A 13,864-nucleotide genomic window follows, 5' to 3' on the forward strand; every position below is an offset into this window, starting at 1 on the left:
TGTAGAAAAATGTTTTCTTACATAAATGTAAAAAAGAAATTTAATAAAAATACATTGCTAGAAAAACGCGACGTGTTTGGCCTTGGTTGTTGTGACGTCAAGATTCGTGATAATGTTCGAAACTAATTTCAATGGCCAGAAACAAATAAACATGAATCGTGACGTATTAGGGGCGTGGTCAATGGAATGACCGTTTTTTGTGGGAATTCAAAATTGGATACAAAATCAAAAATATTTTTCACGCTACTAATAATTAGCAAAAAAATATTTTTTTACTGGACAGTATTTAATAGACATTTATTACTTTAAAATGATTTTAAAAAGTTATATTTCCATCTTAGAAGAATATAGAAATATAATAATTATGAACACAGATACGTTAGTAAAAGGATTATAAAGGATTACTGTAGCTCAATCACAAATATCTGTCGACGTGCTTCAAAACATGCTAAGCATTGAGCGATCACAATAAATAATAATGAACATGCTTAAGTTATCGCAGTCATAAGTCAACGCGTGTGTAATCTCTAAGTCAACACCCGTGTCGGTTTGTTTTTTTGTTTTCCTCGTAAATAAATACAGTTCATTGTCAAAAAATCGGCGTTTACTAAAAAAAATAATACAATATATTGCATTTGCAAAACAGTAAGGAGTATCTAATACAAAAATGTGAAAATTAAATTAAAATTACTAAAGCGCCTGCTTTTCTTGACTAGTTTCCCAACCGCCGGCTAAATGTAATAAGTAAATAAAAATAGCAGTTTTGGAATATTTTCCATATTTACACCGGTGAAATTCAAATATGTGATTGCGCAGCAGGATTACACGTCGCGAAGCGTAAATATTTTGACATTTAATATTAGGTTTTCACGGATGTTCCATTGTGATCATCATCATCATCATCATCATCAGCCGTCTCTTGTCCAATGTTGAACATAGGCCTCCCCCTTTAGTCTCCATATTTCCCTATCCTGAGCCAACCGCATCCAACCACTTCCTGCAACTCGTCTTATGTCATCAGACCACCTTGTCTGAGGCCCGCCGACACTTCTTCTACCCGTTCTGGGTCGCCATTCCAGGACTTTTTTGGTCCATCTAGAGTCTGTGATTCTGGCTATATGACCAGCCCAGCTCCATTTCTGGTTGGCAGCCCTATGGACCACATCGGTGATCTTTGTTCTCGCTCTAATCCATGTATTGGTTTTTCTGTCTCTCAACGAAATACCCAGCATTCTCCATTGTGATCACGAATACGATAAACAACCAATGTGAGAAATGAGGAACTTCAGCCCTACGGGAAATTGGATACAAAAAATATTTTCTTACGTGGGGTAAAAATTAGAGCATTAAATTGTACGGCAAAGTTTCTTGAAAATGTACAGAAAAAATAATAAAAAATATTTTGATAAAAACGCACTACTTTAAATGACGTCACTGGTTCATGTGAATCGACCTATGATCTGAGAGCTATGGAAGATTTCCGGTATGCTTGTCGCTTCTGGACCAATGGGAAGAACTGAATGAGAATAAGCGGAAATGAACCTCTGATGTTACACGCGGAGTTATTTCAGAAATACAAAACTTTGAAAAATCGTAGCGCCGATAATACGATATATAAAAATTAAAAAAAAAAAAAAATTGGCTTAGTTTGACAGTCTATTAACAAATAAAAAATTTAAAAAAAACCACTGAACTTCCTCATTGTTATGACGTCGCTTACGAGCACGTCAATAGTTATTTGTGATTGAGCTACTGGCCCTGTTATATTTTGTTTTGTATGTGTCTATCGATAATTAGTTATTATTCCAAAAGATAGATAATTTATTAAGATATTTATTCCAATCAGGACAAAGAATACCTATTTATAATGACATTTTGGTTCTTAAGCAAGCGATTAAATGCTCAACCCACTGGGTCATTAACTATTTACCTTAAACATCAAGTTACTTGTAAAATCATGATGCGATTTTCGTCTCCGCTTCAACAATGATAATGCTACAATAATAATTTAATTCTATGCGTCACGATTTGTGGCGTTGCGAAATATTCGCATTAAAATTTCAAACAATAATCATTTTATTGAACGGCGATATTACTTATTTAGGGTTGTTACGAGCTGAAACACCAACTCGCCGAAAGTGACGTGAGATCGATAAAAGAACGCGAATTTAGTCAATTATTTATTTATTTTATTGGGTAAACAATCTGTAAGTACACAAATATTGACAATTTCTTTGCATATTAGTGTAGGACACTCGTGAACACACCAATAAATTGTTTACACTTAATACAATAATTAAAATTATGTTAAATACAACAAATGTAAAAGAAAATAAATGAAAAAATGAGCCTTACTCATAAACTTGGCATAAAGTTACACTTAAGTATAGTGGTAATATTCGGATAGGAATACCATTCTTATTACAATGGTAGAATAAGGATGATATTCCCATCCGAATTATACCACTATACTTAGGCGTAACTATACTTAGGCGTAACTTTACGCCGAGTTTATGAGTAAGGCCCAATATGTAAAATATCTGCTTCTCTCAAAATTTCCATGATTTTTGACCTAAATTTACATACATTGTCACAAAAAATAACAACAACAACAACAAACCATCACGCCGTTTCCCCGTAGGGGTAGGCAGAGATGATAGAACGCCACTCCATTTTTGCACACAGACTTTGCTTCCTCTACATTTATACATCTTCTAATGCACGCACGCCGATTATTCCTACTTTTGACAGGTCCATCTTTAAGTATTTGATGGACTTGATCGTGCCATGTCTTTCCCGGTCTTCCTCGTTTTCTGCATCCATCAACATTCGCATCGTAGATCCTTTTAGCCGTTCTTTCGCTGTCCATTCGCTCTACATGTCCAAACCGACGCAGCACCCCCTTTCTTGATTCTGTCGATAATGCGTGTCTCAGCCTTACACAGTTCACGGCAGCATTTAACCATAATCATTTTTCCAATTTTATATTTCGCTCCCATACATTAGAGTTGGCACTTGAAATCCATTGTGAACTGCTAGTTTAGCCTTCTGCGATAAACATTTGTTCGCCAAAGTAGATTTCAGTGCACCGTTAACCCTGTTCCCGGCACTTACTCTCTTTTCAATATCTTTCTCGGTCTTTCCATCCCTAGTAAACATATTTCCCAGATACACGAATTCTTCTACCTGATTCAGAATACCTCCGTTGTTCACACTGATCTCACATTTAGTTATTAAAAAAATATCAGCCTCGGTAAATCTATTGTGTTATATTGGTCGCATATTCTAGGTATTGCAGCTTGTTTCAAATAGTTTGTTGACGCATTTTCTGTGTAAAATAGAAGATTTTGTCTTGTCGGTTTAGATGGCACACGGAATAAAAGTCTTTAAAGTATCTTAGGAGAATCAATCTTACTATTTATTAATTTATATTAAAATAACTGGTCTAACATTATTTTGAGATTTTTAAGAGTTTATTCCATGGTACTGCATACTTTCAGCATGGTTAGAGAAGTTGATGTTCAACCGGTAGTCGACCTGCTTAAAAAAAATTGTTGGACCCTTTCTAGTCTAATAATACTTACATTATAGTAAGGTGACCAAATAGGAGTACAGTATTCTAGCTGGGGACGAACAAATGTTAGTTATAAACGCGACGATCGAAATTATTGTTGTAAAATTTATGATAAAAAAAGAGTCATTGAGAACTTTAGTCTGTTACGAGCGTATTGGATCAAGTCAAAGAAGGAATCGTGTGTTAGAAATACCACATTGTAAAACGAGGCTCGCACAGAGACATGCATATTTTATAGGGCCAAAATTTTTTAATTCTTTTTTTACTGATAATATTTCATTGATCCCAAACTTTCAAAATTTTCCTTCTTTTAAAAAACACACTGGAAATCCTGGATTCAAACTAAACATATTAAATCTTTTTTTCTATGATATATTTTGTTGCCCTTTAATAATAAGGAATATTTTTATATTTTTTAAATATTATTTATTTCATTTTTTAATTACTATAAAAAAAGAAAATACCTTATAATCTTTTACATAATATTTTCTTTTTTCTTTCTTATGTTACACAAAAATATTGGAACTGTCTATTTATTATAAGAGCAAAAATTCATAAACATTTCTTGTATACCCACGAACAGGACATGCCTTTGTGGGATTTTTTTGTTTAGTATTTTTATTGTTAATATTCATTGCCATGTAATTATTATTTATTTTTTTTGATACTCTGTTTTACTTCTTATGTATATTGTAAAAAAAAACAAAAAAAAATCGAAACCAAAACATATTTAAATAAGTTAAAAGTCACTACATGACGTTCAAAATTATGCGTTCTAATTATTAAACCTTACGAGTTCATTAAAATAAGTATTAAATAAAATGCACAATAAAATAAACGGCATACATTTGATAAATTAAATACTTAAATTCTTCCATCTGTTGATTTTAGTTTAGTTAAATAGCTGAAACTTTTATTGTTGTGAAGAGATTCATCTGACCGAATATTTAACGTATTTTCAGTAAAGCAACGCCTGAAAACAATAGAAGAAGGAGAATCGAAGAAACATGGATGTTCAAACATAGGAAAAATGGTACACAGTGTGTAAATTGGCCACTTAAACCAGCCAATGCTAGGTCATAAGCACTTCCCAGCTCTACAATGTTCTACGTCCCTTTTGTAATTAGTATATCTTATAACTCCCTAGGGGGTGGAATCCAGTCTTTTGTCTACAAACATTTGGAGAAACTCAAAATACTGTAATTAATATTGGGGAAAAAATCAAGATTTTCAAAAATATACGCAAATTCCATGTGTTTTTATAATCAAACTGTATGCCTCCTAATCTAGGTAAGTCCTAAGCTGGGTCCAACATTTTTTATTTACTAAATAAATAAAAAACGAATAAAAAAAAACTTAGTTTAAAATAATCATGTACAAGTTTCCTAATATCAACCGGTATTTACGAATAACCGAATTATTCGATGGAATCGAAAATTCGCACATCTCTAACGTTGTTATAGGCAATGGCGAGCGAGCTAACCGCGCTCGTATTTTCAGTAACATGGCATTATCTAGTCTAATTACATATATTGTTTCTCAACTTGGTTCGTTTAGTGCGGCAGGCGGTTGCGGCTGTTTGGTAAGGTGCGGGATTTCAAACCAGAAGATCGAACCAACGACAGTTTTGAGATGGCTTATCATCGTCATACAATCCGAAACATATCAAATAATCTCTCTGCTGCAATAAATTTAGATGCTAATAACTCCTTAGAGAAGGAAATCCAGCCAGTCTACGAGCATTTGGGCATAATCAAAATATTGTTTATTAGACTATAATACCCAGCAAAAATATTTTGAGTTTGTCCAAATTTTTGTAGACAAGGACAGGATTCGGATTATAAGATCTTCTATATTACCTTCTCTTAAATGTTCTTTATCTCTGTTGTAATATGTTGATATAAACAGCTCCCCAGGAAGTTGAATCCAGTCCTTGTCTACAAAAATTTGGACAAACTCAAAATATTGTTGATAAATCCATCTGGTTCATGAAGTAAAGAAATTTAAAAAAAAAAGATTTTTAGGCGTTGCCTAGTATATTGGTGAAATAATTCTATTAGATGAATCTCACCCGCATAAATAAAGGTTTCAGCTCTTAAACTTCACAAACATCAACAGATTAAAGAATTGAAGGAATATAGATGCTCGAATATGGGCAGAATGGTGAATGTTACACAGTGTTTAAAGTGGCCACTTAAACCAGAAATTGACAGGTCATAAGCCCCGTAAATGCCTAGACTTCTATATTACCTTTTCTTAAATGTTCTTTATTTCTGTTGTAATATGTCAATATAATAGATAGTATAAGGAGTTTCAAATTGAAAAACTATTTTCAGGCGTTGCCTAGTAGGTGAAATAATTCAGCCAGACGAATCTCACCCAGATCAAAAAAGGTTTCAGATCTTTTTACTACTACAACTACCATCACGCCATTTTCTTGTAGGGGTGTAGGCAGAGAGAATGGACCGCCACACACGTCTATCTTGGCATATATATACATAGGAATATTCCTAGCTTCTCCCACATTCATACATCTTGTCATACATGCGGCGGTTCTGTCTGCTTTTGACATGACCAGTAGCTCAATCACAAATAACTTTCGACGTGCTTAAAAACAAGTATTTGAGCGATCACAATGAACAGTAATGAACATGCTTAAATTATCGCTGTCATAAGTTAACGCACGTGTGTGTTTGTTTTTTGTTTTCCTCGTAAATAAATACAGTTCATTGGCGAAAAATCGGCGTTTACTATAAAAAATAATACAAAATATTGCATTTGCAAAATATTAAGGAGTATCTAATACAAAAAAGTGAAAATTAAATTACAATTACTATGGCAACTGCTTTTCTTGACATTTGACTTGCCAACCCCCGACTAAATGCAATGAATAACATGATAAATAATAAATAAATAAATAAAAATAGCAGTTTTGGAATATTTTCCATATTTACACCGGTGAAATTCAAATATGTGATTGCGCAGCAGGATTATACGTCGCGAAACGTAAATATTTTGACATTTGATATTCACGGATGTTCCATTGTGATCGCGAATACGATAAACAACCATGATGAGAAATTGTTATAACGTCGCTTATTACCACGTCAATAGTTATTTGTGATTGAGCTACTGACTTAAGATTTTTGATAAATCTGATCATGCCACGTCTTCCTTGGTCGTCCTCGTCTCACGTTACCGTTTATTTTCGCCATATATACTTGTTTTACCATTCTTTAGTTCGACACGACTAAACCATCTCAGAGACCCTTTCTTAATCTTATCAATTATACTTGACTCAGATGTACACTCTCGCCTGATTTGAAACTTCACAAAAGTCAACCAAGAATTGAAGAAATTGCGATTTTAAACATGGGCAGAATGACGAATGTTACACAGTGTGTAAGGTGGCAACTTAAACCAGCCAATGACTGGTCATAAGCCCTGTTAATGTCTAGACTTGTCTAGAATGTTTTCTCTCTCTGTTGCAACAAATTTAGATCCGAATAACTAACTCCCTAGGGAGAAAATCTAGCCAGTCTGCGAACATTGGGACATACTAAAAAAATTGACGCTATGTATAGTGTTTTAAAAATTCGTCACTCTAGTGCACGCAACTACACTGGCTCAGTATCAGGCATAGACGAAACATTCACATGCTCTCACTTCTTCACAATATTTAAATAATCCCACTTCGCCTGTTTATCGCAGAGAGCTTTTCCAACCAAGGTCATAAGTCCTGTTTATGCCAGACTTACATATTTCCTTCTCGAAAATATTTTCCTTCTCTGTTGCAAAAAATTTAGATCGAAAAGACTTGTTCAAGATTCTGATTATATTCATCACGGAGAACTGTATACTCAATCCGCGCGGACACGGATATGTGTTCGTATACCTGAGTCATATTTTAATTATTTAATTTCTAAACAGGATATAAATAAATTCTGCTGACTTGTAGATTAAATCGACGATAAAAGTATCTACGCGTATCTATTTTAGTGCCTTTGACATTTTTTTCCTTTAAGGCCTTTTATCAAAACAAGATTATATCGGTCGAAAACTAGTTGGGTACATGTTTACAAATTGCAATGAAAAATAACATATCTGTATGCGAGAGGTAAAATATAGTATCTCCAAAAATCCAACTTTTCCAGAAAGACAAATTAGTGATTTTTCATACTTTGAATATCTTGTATTTATTTATTTATTTATATATTTTCCATTATAAACAAAGATTAACAATAAAAATAATGTGACCTCACTGGGGCTACCAGGAGGTTTCCATATTGCGTAGAGTTAATAAGGATGGTTGATAGCAGGGGTGTGTGTATAAAAGCGATTATGCGCGGCTTACCATTATATTTGACAATCTATAATAATGTTTTACCGTAACTTTATTTACAGAAACACAAACAAATAATTACTATTTCTTATAAATCTTGTATTTTTCTCCAAATATAAATCAAAGTAGTAATAAAGCGCGCCCAGTGCCAGCAATGAGTCAAGGAACTAACCGATTACTACAGCTTATTTCTTTTTACAAATAAGTGTACTATATTTTGAACATGTTAAACCCAGTTGCGGGATTTTTCTCCTAGAGTAAACTTTCAGATTACCCAAATTTTTTGAAGATTTTACATTAAGTAAACAGTATTTCAAACATTTTTTTCTTTAGGACTTTTTTTCTTTGAGATTATACTTTTGACGGATGACTCGTAACGCACGTGGCGCTTGACACGGCCGTTTTTGGCATTATTCATTTTTAGAACAAATCGGCTAGTGGACATTTTAATCGTAATACGAAAAAATACCAAATACTGACTGAATTCATTATGCTATTTTTTATATACTTTTATATAAGTTATGTGTTAAATTAATGGATAATATAGTTACACAATATAATATATCACGAAGTTACATCGTTTGAGTTGATTTCATATCTATCTCATCTGAGAGTTGTTGAACAACACAGAACCACATAAAAGATAGCAGTTTATTACATAATATAAATCACTTACATTATATTATGTACCTACTATGTAAGTACAGATAAATGATATTATTTTTATAGCTTACCTGTAAATAAAATCACCGTTTGCCACTGGTTGATAGGTTTGTTGATATATTGGTTGATGGGTCTTGACCCAGGATGATGCCAGGTTTTGAATATGTTGATGCTAGGTTTTCGTCTTGAATAGGGTCTGGAAACAGAGAGAATTTATTAACAAAGACTTTCTTTTGGGCTTCATAGGTTTAAATTATGGCTGGTAGAGAGGTGGTAACGGTTCTGCTTCACTCAGTCGGACTTGTTTCTTCCAGTTTACTAACAAGCTAATGAACTAACATACCCTATCGCCGTCAGAGTTGGGAAAGTTAAATTGAGGGTGACAGAAAAATTGTCTGTATTTACTAAGGTTGCTCTGATAGAGGCATTAAAAACAGTAAATGTAAATTCTAAAAATAATGTAATAAATAAATAAAAAAACGCGAATCTTTGGTGAAAAAAGAATTTAAAAAAAAATGTTTTTGCAATGTGCTGATTTGTAAAGAGGACACAAGACTTTTAAAACGGATCCGGGGAGGTGGGTGGGGGCTTTCAATGTTGATTTTTGTGAAGTAAAAGAGCTGAAACCTTTATTATGTGGGTAAGATTCATCCGGCTGAACAATTACTAGGCAACGCTTGAAATTTAAAAAAAAAATACCAGTTAATTTAATCAACGATGTTTTGACTATGTCCAAATATTTGCAGACAGGCTGGACTTCCTCCCTTGGCAGGTATTTTGATTCAAATAAGAGAAAATCCAGCCTGTATACAAACATTTGAACATACTCAAAACATTGCTAAATAAATAAGAAGTTAATGCTATTCACCATGTAATAGACAGCAAAAAGCTTAATTTCGACGTAGTAATAACTCAATTTCATCATTTTTGGAGTTACCGTCGTTTGTCTCTCGATTAGAATTTAATTATGAACTTTTTTGCACACGTTGTGTTCACATTTGTGATAAATTCATTACAACTATTTAATTGTAATGAATTTATTTTTAGATAGTTGTACAAATGAAGTTTGAACCCCTAATTAAGCCTTAACTCATAAACAATATACCCATATTTAAAAATAGTTTTTTAACACTTTGAGCACCGGCCGAATACACATAGAATTTACCCTGTACCCGACCCATTTTTATTTATTTTATTTTATTTATTTACTTAAGTTAGTTAATATTACATTGTATATTAACTAATATATTTACAATTATAACAAATACTTATTAAATATTTCTTACATAACTACATTATTACAATAAACATAACATTTTTTTTTTAAATCCGTAAGTTTTCTTTCATTCTTCATACTTTCAGGCATCTCATCATACAGTTTTAACCCTTTATACATTAAGCTATTTTGTTTTTTTCTTAAGTGGTAGTCTTATCCTATTTCTATTTCTTGTCCTATATTTATGTACATTTCTATTTAATATAATTTCACTTATAAAATACTTTGGCATGAGATTATTAAACACTTTATATATAAATACAAATACATTATACAATAGTCTTTTCTTTATTCCTATCCAGTTCAATTGTTTTCTCATTTTTTCAACACTATTATATTTGCTTTTTTTCAGTATAATTCTCATTGCTCTATTTTGTAGTATTTCAAACTTGTTTATGTCTCCCTCGTTAGCTAAATATAATATAGTAGAGCAATAGTCCCAATGAGGGGCAATTATTGTTTTGTATATAAGTTCTGCACTCTTTTTATTTATTTTTTTTCGAATTCTTCCTAGGAAGAAAATCTTTTTTGAAATTTTCTTATGTATATATTATGAAATTTCATGCTTTGTGAAGGGTTTCTTAAACGTGTCATAATTATGAAAATACTAGGTTAAATCAATTTTAATTTCTCAAATTTATTTGAACAATTCAAAAAGTCATTTTTGTATGATAGTTTTGCCAACTTTGGACTTTATGGAGAACCACATTGAAATGTTTCCACATATACAGTGTCTCACTCTTTTTTTGTGCTTCGTATCCCGGAGCCGTGTAAACACGTGATTTTAATAACCACGCGTTGTGTCCCGGTCCCGCGTTTCCACGTAGTTAACCAGCAGCGAAAAATTACTAATTAAAGTCACTAGATGTCAATAAAATGCACTTTTTGAAGAGCTGGTAAATCAAGTGAAAACGCGGGACCGGGACACAACGCGTGGTTATATAATCACGTGTTTACACGGCTCCGGAGCCGGGATACAAAGTGTCAAAAAAAACCTTGTTAAAAAATTCAGACGCTTTCCAATGACACTACTTATATGGATGTTTGTTTTTAACAAAAACCATCGCCGTCCCACGAAATGATGCTATAGACCCAGCGTCCCTTATCTCTTTTGGTAACTCATTAAACATCTAAAGTGCTTTATGATGCTGATTGTTCTGGGTGGTCTGTGGAGTCTGAAACCTTCACAGTAGGATAGCGATGAATTTCGTCACTATGCTGAACATTACCAAATTGATAAACAATATCTAAACATACATCGGACTGTGTCCGAAAATCCGTTACCCCTTCCGTTTTCGTTCTTTCATCAGCAGGGAAGCTAAAATTCCACCAATTAGTTCAAACCAATGTTCTTATTGATAAAAAGTATCTAAAAAAAATAATTACTACTCTGGCAACACTAACAAAATGTCAATTTTGTTTTCTTTGACAATCTAACAGGTGGATAAATACTTAATTTTTTGAATAATGCATTTGCTACTTACACATGCCTTCGCTACTTACACATGCCTTCGCTACTTACACATGCCTTCGCTACTTACGCATGCCTTTGCTACTTACACTTGAAATGTGATCTCATCTTGTTTCTTGTTGATCCTAGCAGCATTTCTATACTTTAAAACGACACAACACGGAATAGTTGAATTTAAATCAGGAGTTGCGTACTAAGCGACGTCAACAAAGACACTAATGGGTCAAAACGTATAACTACTCGTTTAAGAGTAGTTTAGTCGCACTAAGTTTGTGGTAATTCATTATTATTTTTTTTATTTTTTTTATTAAATTATACACTTTTTTTTGTACTCCTAGGAGTTACAACAAACTCATTTTGGGACAGAATAATATTTACGTAAAGGCATAGAATTAAGAATAAAACCGCATACGCACATCAAACAGAAGGCGACTAAACTACTCATAAATGAGTAGGTTTACGTTTTGACCCATTAGTTTCTTTGTAGACGTCGCTCAGTACGCAACTCCTGATTCGAATTTAACCATGCCGTGTTGTGTCCTTTTAAAGTGTAGAAATACTGCTAGGATCTTAAAGAAACAGGATGCAATCACATTTCATGTGTAATTATCAAATGAATGTGTTTGTCACAAATGCATTACTTAAAAATTGAATTATTTTTCCATCTGTCAGATTGTAGAAGAAACAAAATGGAAATTTCGTTAGTGTTGCCAGGGTAGTAAAAAAAATTACCCTACTTTGATCATATAATAAAAGAAATAATGAAAATTGAACCTCGGATTAAACAACGCCGTGGTGGACATTTGACCGACAGTATCTTTAAAACATAAAATATTATTTAACATGATATAAAAAATACCCGTTTCATGTAAAATAAAATTTGTTTTATATTTTAAGTTCAAAAGTCATTAATTCAATTACTCTTATTAAATATCTACTCTGTTGTGTCAATCAATGTTTCCTAGTGCACAATAAAAATTTAGAAAAATTAAAAAAAAAAAAATTACCTTACATTTGTGTTATGGTTATATTCTTCGCGATCTGGCAATATTACGCGGTGGTTTTAAGTATGCGCGCGGCGAAAGTGTGTCTAAGTGGGGGAATTATTGGACACAGTGCGATGTATTCAAATATGATTCTTCTCTCCTTCTGGACTATTCTTAATTCTATGCATAAAGGTATGGTAACAATAATAATATAGTTAAAAGTAAAATATGTACACAAAACTGAAATAAGATAGCAAGCAAGTATATAATACAAATAAATTAAAACAATTCATAATAAAAATTAATATTAAACATTTGCATATGGTAAGAAAGAAATATCCGAGGAAAAAGAAGAACTTTAAACTAAATTTCACCTTCCACGTACCTCAAGTAGTAGTTTTTTAAATTAATAAAGTAATTTTTTGGCGTTCAATAGGACTCCGGTAGTCTGTTGTACTCGCTACAAGCGAGGCACAGCAGAGACCTTAGATCATACCTTGACGTGCGTGATCCAGGTACATGAATATTTTGACTCTGTCTGCAATATACTGGTGGACGTCACGATTATGGTGAAATGTGGACTGTATTTTGATTTTCTACAGTAAAACGCCGTTTTTCCGTTTGTAAATTTTGATTTCTATTGTATGACTTGTAACTTTACAACATTAATGAATCATTAATTGGTATTAATATAATACAATGGCGGGCTAAACTTCGCCGGAGCCAATATTAAAATCAAGGAAATTTAGTCTGAATGAAGAGAGCCATGATGACATTAGTGTTGGCTTTTATAACCTTTAAATGCGCTCTGAACATAGGACGTATTCGGAGCTACCAACACAAAAAAAACAAAATTAATAATAACTCAAGTTAGCAATACAAAAAAACTAATAAAATAATAAATAAGTTCCTAATTACACTAAATAAAAATCCAACTATATTATAGTAAAATAAATATAAAACAACTTTGTTTTTAACAATATTTTTTTTTCTACCGACCGGTTTTAAAGCTAAACAAGCTTCTTTATTTATTTATTTATTAATTTACACGCCCTACGAGCTTTTATATGTATAAGAAATTTCATTCAAGCGCAGCAGTGAAACATAAGTATGTACATTTAGTTACAATTAAAGATAACATAAGAAAAACTAAAAGATACAATAATAAGTAAAAATAAGGATACGTACCAACATAGGTATAGGGTACATAGAAAAATATTTCATAAATTTACATATGAAAACATACACACATAAATACACATCCATATGCATACATACACACACATATACATACATGCATGTACATATATATACATACACATGCACATACATGCACATACATACACATAAGTTTATAAATTTTTATACAGATACATGAGAAAAAAAAAAGCAAATAAAGAACAATATTAAGAAATTTTATACAAATGAATTTATAACCTTTTGAATACTTAACCTATATTTATATAAAGACAGACGAAATATATCAACTTCACCATACTCGTTACCTAGCCGGTGTAGTCTAGGTATTGGTGAATTGTAATAATAATTATGA

General features: G+C 32.4%; 1 long non-coding RNA gene across 1 annotated transcript in view; it reads right to left on the reverse strand.

The window, feature by feature from the left end:
* LOC148275763 (uncharacterized) overlaps window positions 1-13,117 on the reverse strand; it is a 45,108-nt gene extending 31,991 nt beyond the window's left edge. The window contains exons 1-2 of the long non-coding RNA XR_015823945.1: window positions 12,809-13,117; window positions 8,651-8,775 (exon numbers count right to left, since the gene is read on the reverse strand). This is a non-coding gene — a long non-coding RNA (uncharacterized LOC148275763). The remainder of the gene's footprint in view (window positions 1-8,650; window positions 8,776-12,808) is intronic.
* Between the last annotated feature and the right edge of the window lie 747 nt (window positions 13,118-13,864).

Source organism: Micrasema longulum, unplaced genomic scaffold (assembly GCF_059751315.1).
Source record: "Micrasema longulum isolate JH-2025_06_02 unplaced genomic scaffold, ASM5975131v1 h1tg001345l, whole genome shotgun sequence".
NCBI classification, from domain to species: Eukaryota; Metazoa; Arthropoda; class Insecta; order Trichoptera; family Brachycentridae; genus Micrasema; species Micrasema longulum.